At 48.3% G+C, this 22,290-nt stretch overlaps 1 long non-coding RNA gene across 1 annotated transcript; it reads left to right on the top strand.

Annotated features, from left to right (window-relative positions):
- Positions 1–825: 825 nt before the first annotated feature.
- LOC113843585 (uncharacterized) lies at positions 826–3,152 on the top strand. The gene is made up of 4 exons (XR_005265511.2): positions 826–972; positions 1,092–1,190; positions 1,911–2,021; positions 2,432–3,152. It is a non-coding gene; the product is annotated as an uncharacterized lncRNA (long non-coding RNA).
- Positions 3,153–22,290: the final 19,138 nt, after the last annotated feature.

The following is a 22,290-nucleotide window of genomic DNA, read 5'->3' as shown; positions in this document are numbered from 1 at the left end:
GCAGCCTGGATTCCCACCCTTCTCCCTCCAAACAGCTCTTCAGAGCAGGGTTTTGCTGTCATTTCCTTCTGTGGCCCCCGAAAAGAGAGAACTGCCATAAAACGATCACACCTGGTAGCACAGCAACCTCCTGAGGTACCCGTGAGGAGATCCTGATGTTGGGCCCAGCAGATGGCAGCCGTCAACGTGCAGAGCTCCAAATAAAACACGTCCCCGTGTGGCTTTTGGTTCTCTGACGGAGATGTTTCCCAGCGCGATGCTGCCCCGAAATGTGAGAGCCAGGAGCACATCGTGAAGCGTCAAGGCTGGAAATGCTGAGTGCAGCACACACACCTGGAGAGGGTTGTTCTGGCTCAATGAGAAGTAAATGTTGCCCAATTTGTCTTATCAAAGGGCTGGATGAAAGGAAGAGGGGAGTTAACAGCAGCTGAAACCCCAAGCCAGCGGTGTGCCCCAAAGCCTGCGGCCATCCCTCGTGCTGCCAGCCTGCGGGGAAGGCAGTATGGACGTGTGGGGTTTTGTTGTGCAGCACCCTGGCTATCCCTGAGAGCCTTTGGGATGGAGGGAGCTTTTATCAGGTCGAATTTTGCTTTTGCACGGTTTCCATCTCACTGCGAGGGCATTTGAGATGGGGAAGAGGGGACGAGGCCTGTGCCTGGCTTCCCCTTGGTTCTTGCACAAGCTGCTGCCGCTTTGAATGACAAATGAATTTCTTGCTTGTGTGTTTTGCCCCTTTTCTTTCTTTTTTCTTTCTTCTTCAGCAGGAACAAAGATTTTTTGAAGAATCTTTTTTTTTTTTTTTTTTTTTTTTTCCTGAAGGAACAAAGGCTCTGCAGCCTGACCTCTGCCTGTTGGCCCCGCAAGTAGCTCCTGGCCAATTCCAAACAAACGTTACAGATGGGGAGAGCTGTGAAAGGGATTACAAGTTCATAAACAATGTAAAAACCTGTGCCTGGACGGGGGAAGAGAAGGGTAGGTCATTTCCTACCCTGTTTTGGCCAGCTGGCTCTGGCTGCAGTAGGGGCTGGGAATCCAGGCTTGCTCAACTGTGCTGCTCACTGAGCTTCTAACTCTTATTTATTTTTTTTTAGGAGGGACTTTAGAGATCCAGAAGCATGGTCCAGGACATTTTTTTTTTTCATTTTGTTTGGAAAGGGTAGGCTTGAAATTACACCAGGAAGCCTTTACAGGTAGGAGTTTTGTTTTCACACAGGGGAACAGGTAGATTTGATGGATTCCTTGCTAGGGATGAGCAGGGGATTGCATTGGGGGTCAGGAAACACAGGCAGCCTCATCAGCAGGTTGGGCTGGAAGGGGCTGGAAGGACCACACTCACCTTCTGGTGCCCTTCACGTTGTGTTTGCAGAAGTGCTTGGATGCTCTTGCTGCTGTGACTTTGCAGCTTGAGCTGCTGCTCCTTCAAAGCCTTTTCAAACCGATGTGAAAAAGGCACTCCTACTGACAGTCACACTCTCCTTGAAATGCCTCATTTATGGGTTTTCTTCCCGTAGACAGGGATATAAATCAAAAGTGACAAGCAGAGTGCACGGAACAAGCTACTTCAGCGCCCGTGTTGGGGGGGAACCTCATAAAGTCCTCAGCAGCAGCCAGGAGATCCCAGGTTTGGCTGCGAGACCTCAGCCCATAAAAGTTCCTGGGAGAGCTCGTGTGTTTTTCCCCCCCGAGTGAGAGGAAACCTTATTCTCTGTCTCGTTTGCTGCTTCTACCCATGCCAGATTTCCCCGTGCAAATGTGTTCCTTTTCCTTCACACCCTAGGATATACTTTTCATTGATTGTCACCCAGCTCTGTGGCCTTTAGATCCTGGATCTTGGCGCTGCAATCCACAAAGGGAAGGATGAGGAGCTAAGAAGCTGCAGCTTTCACTTCTTTATCAATTATTCTTCCTAGGCCCTGGAGTTAGAGAAGTGCAGAGCTCAGGAAAAATCCCAGATGACGACCTGGCCTCAGCATCAAGGATTTCCTCCCTGAGATGAGCTAACTGTTGCTGCACCCCCCAAAGTAAGCATCTCCCCCTGATTTATGTGACCGTGTTGCATTTCTATTTTTATGCTACACACCTCATTGAAGGGGCAGTTTTCTCATGAAATGTGCAATCGCTTTCTGGAGGGTGTTGCTGCAGAGTATTACCAAATCCAGGCACTTAGCACAATTCAAAAAGGAGGAAGGATATTGGTATGGATTGCATCAGTCCAGACCTGTAAGGGATTATGCTAGCAAGTTTTGGAGCAGGTCTGGATCTGGATAGTGCTTTTAGGCTGTAACTATCCTCTGGATACCCCCATGGGCAAGACATTCCTTTACATCTGCCTCCCCGTTGTCCTCTTGCACCTTCCCACGCTGGAGGAAGCACGGCTCTGATGCAACGTGTGCTGTGTTTTCTTTGCTGTGACTGAAATTTCCATTTGCAGTGTCCGTGGACCAGCTGAAGCGTTGTGAGATGCTCCTGAAAAATGCCCCAGCTCTCCCAGACAGACAAGTCCCTCGGATGGCCACCATAGCTGTGTCCCCGGTACAAATACAGCCATCAAAGGGGGCAGGAGGGATCTGCAGACGACACAGGAGAGTGGTGAGAGGAGCAAAACTCACAGCTGCCATCCTCTGCCTGGGTCCTGGAGTCATCCCTTTGCCCTGGGGAGAGGGAAGGAGGCAGTTGGTACCTAAACAACTTGGAGTGGAGTGAAACAGTGCTGACCATCAGCCACTGAGCCCCGTGTTACAAGTGAGTCCATCCACCCATCTGCCCATCCATGGTGAGGTTAGAGATGACTCTGATGGGAGTATTTAGAAGGCTGGCACATCAGACTGGTTTTCGAACTGTAAAATTAAACTTCATTAAATTTTCAACAGGTTTCTTGCTCGTGGGCAGTCTCCTCCGCTCCTGATACTGTGTAACTTGCTTTGTTTGTTTTGCCAGCCATCTGCCTCACATTTTGGGGGGAAGCTCTGCCTTTTTGCAGCCACTTTGTGTTTATCTTGTCCTCCCTCCGGCACCTTTTGTTTCCTGGGTGCACCTCCACCACCCCAGCCTGCCCCCTTGCTGACAGCAGCACTCACGTACACCAAATCCCATCTGAGCATGCCACCGGCGTTACAAAAACCTGCGTGTGAAACAGATCCACTATTTTATTAGGCTCAAAGCAAGTTAAGAGTGTTTTTTTTTCAGTGTGTATAATTCACAGGTGTCTGCGTTGGCTGTGCAGGCTCTGTGCACGGCTGCATTGCTGGCTGCTCCGCTTTGCATTTCGTCTTTATGGGGTGCAAGAACCGGGGCTTCCTTGGCATCAGGGCCAGGTTTGCATCCTCCCCTCTCCACGCTCAGCACCCACCCGTGTCCCACTCGGTCCCGAAGCCTCGGAGCTCCCCCGGCAGAGGGCAGTGACAGACAGACGGACGGACAGACACCCGCACAGCACAGCCAAGCGCTGGTTTGCTCAATTTTGCTTCGGCCAGGGATGCCGAGCCAGTTAAGCTGCAGCATAAGTCGCATACTGAGCTGCTTTGCTGGGCTGCTCGGGAGCTGGCAGGATCAAGGCTCTGTCTCCCGTTTCCCCAGCTGACGGGGATGGTGCCGGAGGCTCCAGCCCGTAAAATCGGAGCTTGCTGTAGGACTGGGGTGGGTTAAAGAGGTCTCTGCAGGATGCTAAGTCTTGCACAATTCGTGGTCAGGGAGGATTTGTCTCTGACATAATTTATTTGGAGTCAATGCGGAGGGTTTGGGGTTTGGGGAGGCTTGTTCTGACCGCAGGTTGTTGCCTGATCACTTGGGAGGTGATGGCAGAAGAAAACTGCCTCCCAAAAATGCATTTATATAATAATTTATAATAGTAATTGCCTTTTTCCTTTCCTAGCCACCTCTTCCTCCCTTTCCTTTCCCTGCTGGCCTCAGACCCCCTCGCTCAAAGCCTTACACAGAAAAAAACGCACACAACCCCAACCCACCAAAGGGTGAAACTTGAGGCAGGACAGCTCAGATAACACATCCACGTGGGAAATCAGGGTCTTTCTCTAAATTGATTCTCTCCTGGGTTGCCCCAAATAGTTCAGCATCCTCCTTGTACTGTTCTTGTGAGGTCTCGGAAGCCGTGCAGCACCGGGGCTGGGGATTTAGATGGGAGACCTCCAGGAGCTTCGGGTTGTTGGGAAACGAGTCTTGGAGGCTCACTAAGGGGCATTCTCCTCTCTTGAGTCAGTGTTGAACAAGCGCCCATTCCGGCAGCAGATGTCATGCTTCAGCACTGTCGTTCTGGCACCCAAAAGCTCTGCAGAGTTAGAGCCCATCTTGTCAGCATCAGACGCGCTGAGATGCTCGGGGTGCCTGTTAGGAGGAGAGGACACGGCCCCGTCAGAGCCCTCAGTGACAGATGGGACCCTTGTGCTTAAGGTTAGAGCAAAAAAATGTTTTATTTTTAATCCAGCAATGGTCAGGCGAGGCAATGCCAGAGGAAGGAGTTGTGGAAGGAGGGACTGAGGGCTCTCGGTGCTTTTCTCTTTGTCTTGGTAGCATTGAGCTCATGGTAGCTGGTCCTGGCCCATTTCTCTGAGGGCTGCCTCACCCCTCTGACAGTGCCTGTTGCTCTTGCCTATCACCTGCAGAAAAGCAAACTGTCTGTCCAGTCTGTATTTGCACCAGATTCTTCCCCGTGGGCAATACTATTGCTGATTTACGCCTGATGATGCAGAGCAGAAGTTGTTCTCCTCAAGCAGGAGCAGGAAAAGTTACACCTAGAGCCTTCCTTCGCTTGGGTAGGCTGGGTGCACGGAGGGACCAAGCTCCAGAAGCGAAGGGGTTCATCTTGCTGAGCCAACAGGAGGAGCTTAATTCACCAGAAATTCTCCTGAATGTTTCCAAGGATACCCTGAAAGTCACCAGAAGCTGCAGACAAATCCAGACCTGCTTGCACAGCAGAATTTGGAGCAGGGGAAGGTTTCTGTGTCAGAGCAAAGAGGCTGCATGATGTGGATCCTTTTTTTTTCTCTGTGGATCCTGTGCCAGCACAAGGGACTAAAGGCGCAGGGGGTCCTGCCCAGTGGCTCTGGGCATGGTGATGTACAGGCAGGAGGGATCCTGCACAAGGAAAGCATGGAGATGGATAACTCCTCCTCCTCCTCAGAAATAAATAAAACAAAACAGAGTGTGGTTTTACTCTTCCTACAGTGCTGGGAACATCCTGGCCCCTGGGGCCAGACCCTTATCGCTCAGTGACTCCAAATGGTCCATGGGCTCACGTGGCCGGGGACAGAAATTGCACCCACTGACGTTCTCCCGTGGAGGCTTCCCACCAGTGGGGAGTTAACCAGTGACCACCAGTGCTTCTGCAGAGGCATGGTTATGCTCCATTTCCATCAGCTATTTTTGTTTTTCTCCACCTTAGGGAGAAATAAAAAGCCTGATAATAGATTTTTCCCTGATTTCATCCCCAGACTGACGTGGGTGGAAAGGCTGCAGAGATTGCTAAGGACACATCTGAGGGTTTTTTTTTTTAGGGGGTCCTAGAAATCCAGCGTGAGCGCCTCGAGCTGGGTCTGCTTTGTTTTAAAAGAGAACGTGAGCTGCTGGGGCTGGCGCGGTGGGATGCTGACAACACCTGGCAGAAGGGCTGTGCTCAGATCGGGACGACTGCATGTGTTTAATTTTGAGCTGGAGGAGGAGAACTATGGTGAGTCCTGGGTCAGTGACAATGAAGTCTGGACTCCAGATGTGCAAAGCCTGGCAGTGCAAGACGGGAAGGCTGTTTGGAGGAGAACATTTTGGAAGTCTGGGGGAGTGCACAGTGGGATACTAGATCTCAAATTAAATCTTCAGCCAAGAAGGGAGGAATCTAGCAGCAGTTTTATCAGGCTGGGCTACTGCAGGAATTGCTTCAGCTGCAGGCCAGGAGTGTTGCTGAGAAATTGGCTCCAGCAGCAGCCTTATCTGATGGGTCAAGGCAACGGCTTCCAGATTTTGCAGAGCAGCTCATCCAAATTCAGGGTGATGAGGCAGCGAGCTGGCCGGGGGTTGCTTGCTGAACTTTGGTAGGTGCCTAGCGTTGAGTGGTGCTTTCAGCCGAAGGTTGAGCGTGGTGGGAAGCGGCGCTGCAGAGACAGCAGGGCCGCACTGCTGCCAAAAAGCTGCTGAGCATCTGTCAGGTTTTGAAAGCTTAACTATCCTGATTGACTTACCCCTGCGGACGGCAACTGGGAAGGAGGTTCTGGAGCAAACGAGCAGCAGGGGCTCTTTAGATGTAAAATTTCATGCTTAAATGCCAGTTATTGACGTTGTCAGCTCCTCGGATACGAGTGCGAGATGATTGTGGATCACTGGAAAGAACAGGCAGCATCTCCTGCTGCAAGGTCTCCTCTCCCTGCGCAGCCACATCCGCTGCTGTTGCACTTGGCAGGCGTTTGGTGACACGAGTTGTCACGGCCTCTGTGCTCGCCACTGATGAGGGATCCATTTCCTGAGCAAAACCCGAGCATTTGACAGCACCCTGGCTGTTGTTGTGCGTGGTGTGAGAAATGTGCAACATCACAATGTGTTTTGGGTCCTTCGTGAGGGTTGTGGCTGTGGGTAGGGATGTTTGTAGCGTGCCTCCCTCTCTGCTTGTGCTGGCCTTTAGCCTGATGTGCATTGCATGGTAAAAATCATACTTGTTTTTAAAGGGGGTGTTCCAACATTTGCTTGTAAGGAAAAGCCTTAAAACAGAAGGAAAAAACAGCATTATAGAGAGAGCAGGTGCCCAAAACCAGTAAGTAGCACCTTGCTAGTGGGAATCCTGGTCCCTACAAATGTCAGGCATTTGCAATAATTGTAGGATTTTGAATTAAGCACTAAAAGTGCCTGTTATTGATCTCTTAAATGCCTTATGTCTTTGCTGGGTGCATACCCCTAAAGAAGATGTGCCCTTAAAAAGCTGAAGAGGGAAGGAGCAGCTTGAATTCAACAGGTTTTGGACGGAATGTGGTGAGGAAGAGGACAGCCAAAAATATAACTTGAGCATTGTGTTTTCAGCACTTTCAGTCGGGCAAAAATGCAGGTGGGAAAATAAATACATGTTTTTATTACTGCCATTGTTAAGGGTGTGAATTTGGAGTGGTCTGAACAGTTCCCAAAGTTCAGAGCCAACCTGTTGGCTTGCAGGTGGGTGTCCCTCAGGGATCACACTGGATCTAGAGTGCATCACCTTCACAGGCTATAAAGAAAACACAGAACTGTGAGACATCTAATTAAAATTACATCTGGATAGGATGAAGCCTGTCCCCAGTCCTTAGTGCCTTGAGATGTGAAATGTTTTGCCTCTCAGGAAGCACCACATCCACCAGCTTTTACCTATTTCTCACTAATATTACTCATCCCTGTTGTTCTTGGTGTGACCCAGGATCCTATCGCATGAGGCATCGCCCACACGTCCTGTTGCCATCCTGCTCCTGAGTGATGATGAAAATGCTTCCAGGAACCCCATAAAAGTTAGATTTTGCTGTTTAAAGATTGCTGACATCTGCAATGATAAACCCTGAGCGAAGCTCCAACTCCAGGCCCTCCAATGCAGACCCAAGGAGGGAGATCCCATGCTGGTCCTGGTCTGACATCCACCTCCCTCCTCCTGTGCCCCAGACTCTAGCTGATTGCAGAGGACCTAGGAAATTCATGAGTGGTTTCTAAAGGGGTTTCTTAACAAGAAACTCCATGCTGTGTGGGGTGCTGTAGGCCAGGAGAGGTGTTACCCTGCACCACAGAGCTTGGCCATCACGACGCAGCATCTCAGCTCAGCCCTGCGAGCACCTCCTTTCCTTCAAAGCCATCGTAGCCGAGCAGGGAGCTCCCAGGAGAGCCTCGGGAGCAGGTTTTCGAGAGTGGGTGCTGTGGGGACCTTCCCACCAGCAGGTGTGGGGCAAACAGCCAGGCGACAGCTCAGAGCAGAGCAGGGAATGGGGCAAGCCCTTACAAGGGAATGTACAGTATGCCGGGCACACGCGGGTAGCGGCCACCAGCAAGTACAGTAGCAGCCTGGAATAGCTTGGCTGGGCAGCCCTGCATGAGAGAATGGTCCTGAAATAGGGCTGATAGTCTTGATGTTATTTTTGTTGTGCTGGAAACCGCAGCCCTGGCACCCTGTGTGGCTGCCAGCCCCCAGGTGGCTGCGCTGGGGCACGTGGCCCTCTGCATCCCATCATGGGAGGAGAGGGAGCCGCCGTCCAGCAGGGAGAGGAGAGGGTTTTGGAGGGAAATGGTGAAGGATTTGTAAGAATGAATTTGAGCTCACAATGCTCTGAAAGGAAACAAGGTGAGCATGGTGTGCCGGTGATGCTGAGGAGCAGAGACTGAGGAGAGGGGCCCGTGGAGGCATCCTTCCTCCCTTCTTGCACTGTTTCAATGTACAGATTATGGTAGAACAACACAATGTTGCTGCAACAACCTTGTTTTTTTCAAAAGCCCATGCTGCACAGTAGATGTTTCTGTCAGAGCCACCATCTTGAAATCCATCTCGAATTGTAAAATGTCTTCTGAAGTGACAGTCTCCGTTGGCTCAAAAACACAGGGGTTGTAGCCTAATTCACTTAAGTCTATGGAGTTTGAGGTCTACAGGAACTTCCTGACCTCAGCAATCCATTTTAAGTCAAAATCCTTGATTTTCATAGCTCAGCGTGAGGCAATCTTTAGCTGATGAATGCTCACGAGTAAAGTTTGCAGAAAAAAAAGAAAAAAGAAGAAAGTGTTAAGCCTAAAATTTCATATAGAAAAGTTGGGAGGAAAGCTGAGCCAAGCTTCACATAGGAAGCAAACCCTGACTTATTGGGTCTTCACATGCATGGCTGCTCTTCCAAGGCGATGCTGATTTCCAGACTGCATGTTCCTGCATGATTGGAGAAGGGGTGGAATGAACTCACTTACTGTCACTAGGTTTCAAGGTGGGTCCCTTTTCCTTCCTGCACAGGAAGATATGCATAGCAAGGAAATTGAAATTGAGTTGGGATTAAAATGTAGGGACTTGTGAGTCTTCCAATAGCTCTCCAGAGTTATGCTTGGGCATGTGGCAGATCCACCTACTGAGGTCCCCGTGGAGGAGCTGCACAGTGGCAGGGAAGTGATGTGTGATCATAGAGAGGAGAAACATCTCCAGAAAGAGAAGCACGCTTAGCTGCGGTGTGCCCCAGCTCTGCTCCTTTACTTATAGTGTACAAAAAACACGGAGGGATCACCCAGGTTCCACAAAGGCCCATCTATGAATTCCCCATCTATTGCTCAGAGTAAAATGTCACGGCTCAGTTGTGCTTGTCACTACTGTGAGCACTTCCAAATTAAGATATATCTTGCTAAAACACTATCAATATAGGCACGAGAAGGAATATTTGTCATTGGCTTGTTTCTCCCATGTCTCATTTCCTTTTTTGAGAAGCCAGAATTTGGTTCCTACCTCTGGAACTGGCATCCAGGTTTCTTGTGCAACTCCTCACCCTTGGCTTAGAAGAACTAAACCCCTCCCATGGCCCTCCCAGTGAACTTTCTGCCTGGAGACCCTGAAGCTGTGACTTCATTTTGAGCCTGAAGGGGCCAGCTCTGGATTGTGTCAGCCAGGATGTCCTGGGACTCAGCGTCTTGAGGAGACGTGATGGATAGGAAAGAAAAAAAAAAAAAGAAATAAAACGCCATTTTTGTTTCATTTCCCAAAGGCCTCCTTAACACCGTTTCATTTCGAAACAAAAATGTGCGAGAGCTGTGTGCTGGAAGGGGAAGATGGTCTCAATTCACAAGTGTGGGGTTAGCTCCTGGACTTGTGCTACTCTCCTTCAGGGTGTGCAGTGAGGGGGAGAAGTCATCAGGCCCTGCAAAACGGAGAGGACTTTCAGATGCCCCCTGCCTTTGTCTCCTTTGGGAGGAGTGGGAACATGTTCCTGGAGTCTGCAAACCAAGTGCATCTGAGGTGAAAATGGCTTTGGAGTAAATATTAAGCCTGTAATACACAAGCTGTTGCTCAGTTGATCATTGCACAGCTGTGGGAGTGCATTTCTCTCAGTCAAATTCAGTTATTTTTCTCCTGATGTAGCTGTAGATGTGGTGGAACCTCTCATGAATCTCTTGGAATCAGGTGAGCTACACGAAAAAGATGCTCTCCTGAAGGTCCCTCATCCAATGTCTCTTGTACCTGATTTAATTTCTCACATTTTCTGAGTCTCCAATGGTCAGAAAGATCCTGAAAATACTTGAATACAGTGGGCCAGAAGAGACTGAGGGGTTTTATGCGAGATGATTCTGTGCCTGTGATTTTTATTGAGCCATAACATGCCATGAGTGCTCTGCTTGGTAACAGCATTCCCAGGATCTATCCTAAATGTATGGAGGACTTGAGAGCTGCATATGAATTCTAAGTTCACAGACTTTTCACCTACCCATCTGCCCTGACTTGGCTTTAGAGAGGAATTTTTAAAAATTTGGTCAGATTAAAGCATCCCTAGTGAACTTTGTGTGTTAAATATGTAGTATATGAGGAACATATGATATGGGGTGTGGTAGGAAGGGTTTACTGGCTCTCGGTTGGGATGGCTGCGATAATATAGTGTGAGTAAGAAAGATGTGAAAGATAATGGAGCCTAGGAGTTCTTACAGGATGGATCTGAGTTGCAGTACATGAGTTATCTAAAGTACACTCAGGTTATCTTGGGCATGTCAGGGAACCCATACATATTTATGCATCGTATGTATTTAGGCACAAATCTACTTCTTCTAAATCTTACAGTAGGCTCTCAGAGGGTTGTCTTCTTTCTCTAATTTCTTGCCTAAATTTATTCCTGGCCCCTTCATACCCATTTGTTCCTGTGCCAACATTGTCTTTTAGCTTCAATAGCTCTACTGCCTCCCTGGTGCTTGCTCCTGTTGTATTTATAGACAGCAACCATGACCCCTCCTAGCTTTCTTTCTGTGGCCTAAATGAGCTTTTTTAGGAGACGACTACCTTGGGAGCAGAGATGTGTAGGCACATCTCAGCTGGCCTGACACCCAAGCACGAGGACACCAAAGGGGTATGGTGTGCATGATATTAAGTGTAGTGCAATCGTGCTGCCTTTGTGCTACATCCAAATGTGAGCCAAAAAATTGCTAATGAATCAGGCAGAACTTGTACCTATGCATCAGGAGCCATGTACAACCTGTAGATGAGAAGCTCCAAAGTAAATCATTCTACTTTTCCCCTAAGACATTTAAGAATTGGTGCAAGCATGAGATCAACCCATGGGGTTTCCATTCAGAAATGCCTCTTCCTACCGTAAGTCCCATAGCTGGAGGGGTGCTGCACTCTGTACTTCTGGGTGGCTTTTGAAAAGATGTATTGAAGACTTTCTCCATCCATCATGGATTGTGTAGGTGTAAGAGGCACAAACTGTGGGAACAAGAAGTGGCTGCCCATCCTTGACTTATTCTGGTGCCTACACAGGTCTCCAGGCAGCAAGTCAAGGGATGGAGAGAGTGGCTTTGCCACGAATGCATTAGGTGACCCTGTGGCAGCTATTCCACCTCTCTTTTCTTTCTCATCATCTCTTTCTTTGGCTTGTAGACCCTCTGGGGACCTCATGGACATGGCACACACACACACAGCACTGCAGGAGACCCTGCTAGTTGGGTTTGCAGGAGCTTCTCCAGCAATGCCAGCAATCGGTTCCTCTGTTGGTCGTTGTTCCCTCCACCTCTGACCCAGCTGCTCGTGTTGCAGAATTTACTAGAGTTGATGGTATTCCACAGGAAGGAAGTATTGCTGCATTTTAACTTGTATTTATTTGGGTCTCCTACTCCACCTCTACTTAGGGCTTCAGCAAGATCTGTCATCACTCAGCAGAAAGAAAGGAAACAATGAGTCCTTGCCTTAGAGCGATTTTTCTATTGCAGAAACTGTTGATGAAAACAAAAGTCTTTTCAGGTCTGTCAAACGGAACTGAAAAGCTGCTGAAAGTGGCAGATGTAATTTGCTTTTTCTGCCCCGCTTCGTTTCTGCCACCTGGCTGCCCATTCCGAGGCCTCCTTTTTGGCTGCAGCTTGTTCTCGTGGTACATTTGTGGGGATACAGCCTGGCTGCGCCTCCTGAGCCTGCAGAAGGTGGAAACCCTGGGAGAAAAATGCAGGTCCAGGAAGCACTGTGATGGGCATTTCAGGGCTGATGTTTTTTTGTGTGGTCAAAAACTTTACATGATGAAAATGATGTTTTCAGAGGGAAAGGTGGAAACAATATTGGTGGACATGCGGCCATGCTTGGAAAGTCCACCCTAGTATTGGACACAACCACTTTGCTTGTGATGTGCTGCTTTGAACCTTGTCTGTACCCTAATTCAAAGGCGTTAATTGCCCATCGTTGATTTCAGGAGATAATGGAGATTTAAGGAGAGGTGTTCACACACATCCCAAAGAAATATGCCAGTGAGGATCAGCTGCAGAAAGAGCTTGCTTTCAGTGCAGTTTTTTTTTTTTTTTGGTAAGCAGAAGTAGTTGGAGAAGATGACTCCCCTTTTCATCTGTCTCTTCCTTTGAGAACGAGGCCTGACGTCACTGCCTGTTTCTCAGCTGAACGAGAAGTCTCCAGTTCTGCCTTTGATGCCCTGACCAGGTCAGCAAGCTTCATTTTTGCTCTGACAAATTCTGTGAGATTCCCATTTTTCTCCTTTTGGCACCAGGACAAACTCCAGAACTGTTTTAAGGTACGGAGGGAGAACAGAGACCAATGGAAACCAGCACAGCAGCACCAAACCTGGCGTGGGGTAAGAGAGATGAGCTCCAGCTCCAGGGCATCACCCTGGGGCTGAGCCCCAGCACCACAAGCCGTGAGCACCAGCAGGACCTGGCTGAGGGATCCCTACTGGAAGAAGATGATCCCATTTTCACAGAATCACAGAATTTCTAGGTTGGAAGAGACCTCAAGATCATCGAGTCCAACCTCTAACCTAACACTAACAGTCCCCACTAAACCATATCCCTAAGCTCTACATCTAAACGTCTTTTGAAGACTTCCAGGGATGGTGACTCCACCACCTCCCTGGGCAGCCCGTTCCAGTGCCTAACAACCCTTTCAGTAAAGAAATTCTTCCTAACATCTAACCTAAAACTCCCCTGGCGTAACTTTAGCCCATTCCCCCTCGTCCTGTCACCAGGCACATGGGAGAACAGACCAACCCCCACCTCTCTACAGCCTCCTTTAATGTACTTATAAAGAGCAATAAGGTCACCCCTGAGCCTCCTCTTCTCTAGGCTGAACAAGCCCAGCTCCTTCAGCCGCTCCTCATAGGACTTGCTCTCCAGGCCCCTCACCAGCTTCGTCGCCCTTCTTTGGACCCGCTCAAGCACCTCGATGTCCTTCTTGTAGCGAGGGGCCCAAAACTGAACACAGTACTCGAGGTGCGGCCTCACCAGAGCCGAGTACAGGGGGACGATCACCTCCCTAGCCCTGCTGGTCACAGTGTTTCTGATACAAGCCAGGATGCCGTTGGCCTTCTTGGCCACCTGAGCACACTGCTGGCTCATATTCAGCCGACTGTCCACCATCACTCCCAGGTCCTTCTCTGCCTGGCAGCTCTCCAACCATTCCTCTCCCAGCCTGTAGTTCTGCTTGGGGTTATTGCGCCCCAGGTGCAGGACCCGGCACTTGGCCTTGTTGAACTTCATACAGTTGACCTCAGCCCATCGGTGCAGCCTATCCAGATCCTCCTGCAGAGCCTTCCTACCCTCGAGCAGATCGACACACGCACCTAGCTTGGTGTCATCTGCAAACTTACTGAGGGTGCACTCAATGCCGTCATCCAGATCATTGATGAAGATGTTAAAGAGGATTTTGTGATGTTGCTCAGCAAGGTCAGATGTTTGTCACAAGGAATGGGGGGACAGGGCTCACCTGGGCCTCTCTGGTGACCAACCAGGCTCTGGGTACGTGTAGGTGTGCGTGACCCTATGGATGTGAGCTGTGAGTGGTGCCAGGGCCCTCTGGGATGTGCCATGGTTGTGGTGTCCCTGCTGTGGCACAGGCAGGGACAATCTGCTGCCATCCCCGAGCCACACGTGGCATCAGCCGGGGATGTGCTGAGCATCCTGCTAGAGCTGCACCAGGGTTTGCAGGCAGGCAGAAAGCAATTCATTAAATTGCTTACATACAAAGTGCTTACTTTCTCCTGACCTCTGGGATGGAAAGCAAATTGCCCAGGCTAAAAGGAAAAAAAAAAAAGAAAAAAAAAAAGAAAAAAAAAGAAAAAGAAAAAAAAAAGAAGAAAAGAGGACTGAGGTTGTAGCTTCTCGCTTGCAAGGAGGGCTGTAAAACTGCATCTGAGGGAAGCACTTGGTCCTTCCCATCATGAGGCTGTCTCTGCTCCCTCAGATTTTCAGCATGTGCAAGTCTGTGCTAGAGGGAGTTGACCATCGCATTTTTGTCAGCTCCCTCCTCAAAGGCAGAACTTGACGTCCTGCTTCTCTTTTTCTCTTATTTGTCTCCCCCCTCCCGCCTCCCCTTTTCCCCTGTCCACATGACAGTCATAAAAATATAATGGGAACAAGATGGGAATAGTCCTGCTTAGAGCAGCTTCCTTCTGGATGGGAGCCGTGCGCAGAAGCCGGGGAAGCTGCGAGATGCCTTTGGAAAGCCACCGAGGGGAGGTCGCGGTGGCCGGCTTCCCAAAACCAGAGCTGTGCTTCAGCTGGACCAGTCCCTCCCCAGGGCACCAAGCTGGCAGGATAAGAAACCCCACAATGAGGTTATCATCTTTGATTTTTTTATTTTTTATTTTTCCCTATGGGAAGAGTCTTTGGGGCAAGGCTGTGCAACCATCAGAGGGTGCTCAAAGCATCCTCAATCCTCTCCTCCGTGGGGCTTGCTGCTCCCTCCTCCTGGGCAGGGGCTGCCAGGGATGTCCCCGGGGATCGTAGCCCACCGGTGGCTGTTAGTGGCCAGGAGGGACAATATGGCCGGCTTGCTGATTGCAGAATCTGGTTTAATTGCTCACAGCACAACACGCTATTAAAAAGAAATTGGTTTGGCTTTCTCAGGAGCGACACATCTGAACTGACTCGCCTTCAGAAAGCTTGGCTCACAAGTTAATTAGATGGCTCAGTTAAGCAGATCGAACCCCTGTTCTACTATCAGCTCGCAGGATCCAGTATTATTTAAAGATCCTGCATATCCTTACATAAGAGCTCAATTGTTTCTTTAACAGGAAAAAAAAAAAAAAGACCCAAAAAAGAAAAGAAAAAGAGAAAAAAACAACCCGCCCTTTAAACAGAATATAAATTTATACATCATTGAGTTCTTAATTTTCATGGAATTTCTCTCCCCCTCACAGACAGAAGTTGTATATACAGGATTTTAGTATTTCCTCTCCGGCTCCAGCCCCAATTTGAAAGACTGTAAAAGTTTGAACCGATTCCAATAGCGCGCGGTTTGCCTGGTCTCTGCTACGCTGCAGAGTCAAAACAGCCCACACAGTAACAGACATGCAGTAAATCTTGAGAGAAGTGTTTCCTTTCTTCACACACACACACACACAGGACTGAAATTCAATTACAGTTCAAAAAAAAAAAAAAAAAAAAGCTGAAATTTCAAGGCAGAAGATAAAAAAAAAAAAAAGCGAGCGCTGCTCCTCATGGCGAGGAACCCGGTGTGTTTGGGGGTGATATCAGGTTTCTCCGTGCTCGGGGCCGACGATAACGTGTTTAGCATATTTTGTGGTTGGGCCCGTTCGCAAACATGAACTCATTATTAGGGAATAATCACGGCAGTTAATTGTCTTTGGAGAGAGATTTAGAGTCCCGTCACACCGCATTTCGCCTGTCCCATGTACTCGTTCCCAAATCCGGGGAAGAACAGAATGTAAAACCGCAGCTCATCGCATTAGCCCTAATAAATGCCGTGAGACCCGCGTGCGTTGCACACACACAAAACCCTGCATTCTCCTCCGCCCTTTCTCTCTCGTACGTACTATAAACAAAGGAAGAGGACAGCGGGCCGTGTGCCAGATCTCCCCATTTTTTTTTTCTCTTTATCCAGGACTCCCTTCATCGTGCTTTTGTCTAATTGCGTGGCGGTGCCTGTCGTGGCGAGGTGGCATCACCAGATCGATGCCAAGCACTCGGGAGTGGCAGCAGCAGCCATGAGCATCGTGCCCAAACCACTCTTCAGGGTTTTGCTTGTTGAGCACGAGGCACAGGGCGATAAAGGAGTGGTGTTGGGGCAGCAGCTCCCCAGCGATGCTCGGATCCACAACCCTGCAGTGCCCGGGGCAGATCTGCCTTCCTCGCTGAAGGTGGTTGGCTGTGATTTTGGGGAAGGGGGAACCCATTTCGTGGGATCTGCTGTGGTTTTCCATCCTGGGAATGCACCAGAGACTGGTGCAAAACCTCCCATTTACCTCCCAAGTGAGGGAAGGGTGGGTTGAGAGACGGGACTGGGGAAGGGGAAAACAAGGAGAGATGGGAACAGGGGGCAGCACCCAGGTGAAGTGAAGGAGAGGGAAAAAAATCCCATATGAAACCTGACTGGCTGAAACGTTTTCCACCCTGAGCTTCTGTGGCTGAGCTTTGCCTTGGGGTTGATTCTGGGATCAGGCGAAAAATCCATGTGGATTACACCCTCGTGTGCTCCCTGCTGGGCATTAGCATTTGTATTTCAGTGATATTTATCTCATGCTGGCATGCAGAAGTCTCTTGACAGCAGGTGTTCAGCCAAACCCCAAAGCCAGAGGAGTTGCGGTGTGGTGCTTGGAGGTTCAGCCTCGTTCACCCCAAAAAGTGGCTTTGGGCAGTGCATTTCTGGACCACTTGGAGCATTGGGCTTGAAGTTACATATATGTATGTTATCCATAGTTTCAAAGCTTGGTCTGGATTTCCAGTGCCTTTACCAATAATGTTTGAGTCTGGGCTTGTAGCTCAATACAGTTCTTCTTCCCTGCAAATTCAGACTGGTTAGTACAAATCATTGAAATATTGATGAAATATGTCCCGACCAGGCTTTTCAATAGTGTTAATGTGCACACTGCTGAGCAGGCTGTTGCAGGAGAAATACCCAAGTCCGCCTCAATGCACACCACCTGTGATTTTTAACCAGTAGCCAGCTCAGAGCCCAGGGATCTTTCCACCTGTCCTGGTTTTCTACCTTCTTTGGTCCTTTTCCTTTCCTCAGCATCCTCTCTGCCATCCACTCATCCCTCTTTAATTACTTGGTCAACCAGATGTAACAAAGGCAAGGTGATCTCATGGATTTTATTATTATTATTGTTGTTGTTGTTATTAATTTTACTGGATTTGTGTAAACTGATGGCCGGGAGAGGAAGGATGTGGAGGGGCAAGGCTGCGTGGGGATTGCATGCATCACATCGTAACCAGGGTGGGACAGTGTGGTGGGCATGTTATAGGGGAAAAGGGAAAAAGTCTTCATGAAAGCTGGCATCACTGTTGAAACAATTAATCTGTAAACTTCAACACCCATCATTTTGATATATCTTAAAATATATCTCTCTGGGGTTTGTTAGGCTTTTTTATACACTCTTTTGAATAACCCTTTGACATAGCTGGAGGAAGACTCTGAAGGGGCTTTTCCAAAATTGCTGGGGTATAACTGGATGTGGCTCCCTTTCCCAGTAGGGCATGGAACGAGCCCTCACCAACATGAACTTTTCCTCTTGTGTCCAGCTTTCTGTCGGTAGCTTACCCAAGAATTTAGGTCGTAAAGTCCATAATAACTGGAAAAACACTGATCCGAATCCCTCCCACACACAGTTCATTCACGTACTTAGGAGTGAAAATGCTTTCACAACCAACAGCTCATTACAGACAAGTTTCCGTGCACCCAGCAGCTCTGACAGTCCCGACAGATCTGTAATTATCCGAGCCATTTTGGGTCACCAAGCAGGCAGGCTGTTGCAAGTAAGGGCACTGAAGCTCTTAGGGGTTTGAAAACAGCCAGGAACTGGAGTGGTGGGGAAAATCAGTCCCAACGTTAATGAGACAACTTTATTTCTCTTTCCTATTTATTCCCCAGAAGACATTGCCCAGGGCCAGGAGCTCTCATCCACCACTGGGGCTCTACAAGAGAGCTGTGTCATTCAAGGTCTGTTTCAAAATCCACCGATGGCTGAAAGAGCCTGGATCCGTGTGGTTTTGTGACAGCCAGAAGCCCCGAGCCCCGCTTCTGTCTGCATTAACAGGGCGCTGTAAGAGTTTGCAGAGGTCACCTGTGGCCTGGTTTTAAGCTGGCCAGGAGACAGCTGAACCTTGCCACTCCGGGCTCTGGGGAAGGTGGCAGATGTTTGGCATTTGGGGAAAACAGGCCACAGAGCTCTCCAGGGTGCGCTCATGGGGTGTTGCAAAATCAGCTTCATTTGTATGTGTGGTGCAGTTCACAGGGAAGGACGTATTAGCTCAATATTGCCAGCTCTTAGTGGTTTTTTATTTTTTATTTTTTTTGGCCCAGGAGGCTTCAGTGCTCATCCAAAGGTGCCAGCTGGGTACCCTGGGGAGAGGTTTGGGCAAATCATTTACTCCTCAGAGGGACTGTGCTGGGTGGCATCTGGGGACTTACCTTTGAGAGAGCCTTTTGCCACTGGGACCCCTCTAAGCGACCTACCCTAGCTGAAGTGCAGCATTACGGACTCTCACTTCACCTCATTTTGAGTTAAAATACACAAGACCCAGGCCTGGCTGCTGGTGGAATGAGTCTTGCTATTAGAAATTGTGTCATAAAATGTCATCTGAAGGATTAAAATGTATTTTTGTGTGTGTGCAAGAAACACGGACTTGTCACAACGGAGATTTTCTTCTCGTTGCTTTTAAGCAGAGGTCTCCAAGCCTCCAAATAAGCAAACCAACAAAGGTGGCATCTCGGACCCACAGAAAACTGGTGGTTTGGAGAGAAACCATTAATTGGGATGAGAAGCTGAGCTGTGAGAAACAGATTTTTGTTTGTTTGTTTGTAGGCCTTAGTCACAGAACCAAACATTTGTAAAAAATTTAGGTTTTGCTCCAGCCAAGCTTAAAATTTTTAGCTTTCTTTCAATAACCCAACAAAATTAAAATACATTCTTGTGTCAAGCCAAATGTTCTTTCGGTTTAAAGGAAAACATTTCATTTTCAGGCAGAAGCAGAGAACCAAATAGCTGTGTGGAAGTGGCAGTTGCCTTATATCCAAAGGCCCATCTTTTGGGGATTTTGCCCACAGTGAAAAAAAACTTAGATTCTATTTCTTCCTCAGTTGGAGAAGGGTCTGGCTTCAAAATCCCATCTCTAATCAGTCCCACCATGAAGCTACGTGGTAGCCAACAGAGGATGTTCCTCAAATCTATTTCTTAGAGCTTTGCACACAGCATGGTGAAACCCTATTTTTTTTTTTTAATTCTTTTTTAAATTCTTTTTTTTTTTTTATTTCTCCCAAAAAGGGAGAAAACATGACTGTCTCTCTCAAGCCTATAGGTTAGGTTTCCAAATATTCAGGTTTGTATGTGAGAAGTTGAAGTGTCAGTAAGAGAAAATGAAGAAAACCACCGGAGATCTTGTAATAGGGTGACTTGAAGGGCACATTGCCTGGATGTGGACAGTGAGTACGTCCTGCCCAGAGCTGCTTTTGTAACACCTAATTGTGCAGCTCTGTCCCAAAGCCTGGTGGTTTGGGGCAGGAAGATGGGAGATGTGAATTCAGACAGCCCTGGGAAGATGAGGAAATTGGAGCAGGGTCCCTCACAGTTTAACTGAATGTACTAACCATGAAGCTATTAGATAAAAGAAAGGGTGTTGATGTGTGTGAGGGAGAAACAATCATAACGACATTTTTTGGTAAATTTACTCTCCACTGAAAATAAATAGTCTGGCCTTCTCTGCTGAGAAGTCACAGTCTCCCATTCAAATCTTTGGGTTCCCTGTTCACAGAATGACCTTTAATTGTTTTAAAGACTTTGCAAATCTCTGTAGCAGGGAGAGCAGTAGCCAGAATGGAATGGCTCCTTACGTAAAGCCGAGAGACATGAATAGTTCAAGGCAGCTGCGGGGATTAATGCTTTGCAGGGCGGCTCTTTGTCTTGGGCCATGGAAAGGACTGGTATTTGGCACTCTGTTTTGTTGCATATTTTATGGTCTGGAAGAGGTCTTAACATCTTTTATAATGCAGTGGCTCCACAATGGCTCTCTTCAGTGTGGCTGGGAGCTCATTGGTAGGGCTGAATGAAAACATGAGCTGTTTTTCTTCTTGTATGGGTGCACGGGGCGGGATGCTCTCCACCGAGGAATTCTTTCCAGGTAGAGGTATAAGAATTGCTCCTAGGATCTCAGATTGCAAAAGTCATGAGGGCTGGGATGGAGTCGTGAGTTCTGGCAAGAAAAAAGCTTGGTTTTGGTTTGGTTTCTGCTTTTAGAATGGGAACATGCCGATGCAGTGATCCACGGGCACATGGCACTGGGGTCTGAGACCATGACCAATGCTCTGTGGTGTCAGATGAGGGGTTACAAAGACTGTCCTTGTATACATGAGTTCATAATGTTCAGCAGCAGTGTCTCTCATGCATGGTAAAGGAGGTGATCTTGAGCCTTGTAGGTGATCTGATACCTGGGTGCAGCTGCTAGAAAAGGTCTTTATTGCATGCACTTAGCTAGCATGTTGATTGCTGATTTTAGGCAAGCAGAAGACATCCCAGTTGCGTCCTATGTGCAAGAGCATACTATTGTACCAGTTGTTATTCCAAACTTCCTTCATTCAGCTGCTTTCTTGAAATTTAGACCTTCCTTCTAGCATCTGTTTGCTATCCATTTGCTTATTATGAGGGCATTTCTCTCTTCTGTGTCATGCTTTACTTCCAAGGAAGTTGTAGTACGTCTGGCCACTGCTCTTGAGTTGGAGGGTAAATCAGATGGGCCCTCCTTCCAGGCTGCAGGAAATAGGTAGGGATGTGGTCCCATTTTGAAACGTGTGGAGGGGAAATGCACATTCTGTGAGATCATCCACCGCGATATCTGCTAAAGGAGCTGGAGATACCATGAGCTGCGCTCCACTCACCCAAACCCCGTCTGACAGGAAAAGGAATTCCTGTGTAATAAAAATTAAGATAATTACCCGTGAAGAAATGTTTCATTGTGGAGGGGTTTTCATACTCATTAGTGGATGGCAGGTCAAATTCAAAGAACATAAGATCAGACCCCAGGAGAGGAGACTTTGCTTGTGTTTAAATGAGCATTGTGTTTTCTTACAGATTGCTGTTTGGTTCTGGGGTAAGTCCCCATTTGCTTTTCTGGAGAAAGTATAAAATTCCTGAAAGCTACGGGAGCTGTGAGCGAAGGGAATATCACTCTGGTCTCTCCACCTCTTCCACACCTATAGGGGAAGCTATTCCACATACGCTGAGGAAGAAAACAGCTTTTTTCTTCTGGCATCTCAAAGCACAAAGCTCAGCCGCTCACCTTGCCCCATCTGACACACCGATCAAGAGAGCAACACCTGGGCACTACCAGACCTGCTCATCTCTCGATGTGGAGAAAATGAAAAGATGAAGTTTGAAGGAGTCACAGACGATGGTGGAGAAATATCTGGTCGTCACCTTTTTCAGTTCTGAGCCTGTCTGAAAAAAAAAATAAATAGGTCAAGGTAAAGCGTGATTTTCATATTAAAGAGAGAAATATTTAAAAGGTGGAAAAGGTGGAGTGAGAACTATTATGTGTGCAAGGTTTGGGGGTGTTTGTGGCTGGAGTAAGGGTAGTTATGTGGAAGACAAGGAGAGAGCTGAGTAGACCTTGTTTTGCTCTTTTATTTCCACTTCTCTACAAATTCTTGTAAATTCAGGACTGTTGGAGTTAGATTCTTAGTTTTCTAGGGGACTTACTGTGGGACAGATGACGGGGAAAAGAAAGTGTTTCTCTCCTCCCTCCTATATTTCAAGGTCCTTAGCTTCAGGTTCAGGTCCATCCACACCAAGGACAGTGGTTGACACCAGCCAGGGCAAGGTGGCAGCGGGAGCTCCCCATGGCCTCCCTCCCTCCAACTCGCTCCTTGTTGTGTGTGCTGGCCACTGCAGGAGCACATGGAGGGCTTCACCCATGAGTTTTGGCACGTTTTAACCAAAAACCATTATATTCTCATCTACCTTGTTGCTGCTAAAAACCAGAGTAAAGATTTGCCAGCAAAGATTTCCTGCTTCTGCTTGCAAGAGCGGGGCAGTGGCACAGGCACCAGCACCTCGTGGCTGGGATTGGTGCAGGATTAGCAGGAGCCCAAAGCCAAGCTTCCAGGCAACATATTGCTGACAAATGCAATTCTGAAACACCACGACTCATTCAGATTTTGAGCTCTGCTTA

This window comes from Anas platyrhynchos, chromosome 4, assembly GCF_047663525.1.
Source record: "Anas platyrhynchos isolate ZD024472 breed Pekin duck chromosome 4, IASCAAS_PekinDuck_T2T, whole genome shotgun sequence".
NCBI lineage: Eukaryota > Metazoa > Chordata > Aves > Anseriformes > Anatidae > Anas > Anas platyrhynchos.
This window is presented reverse-complemented; position numbering and strand designations above follow the sequence as displayed.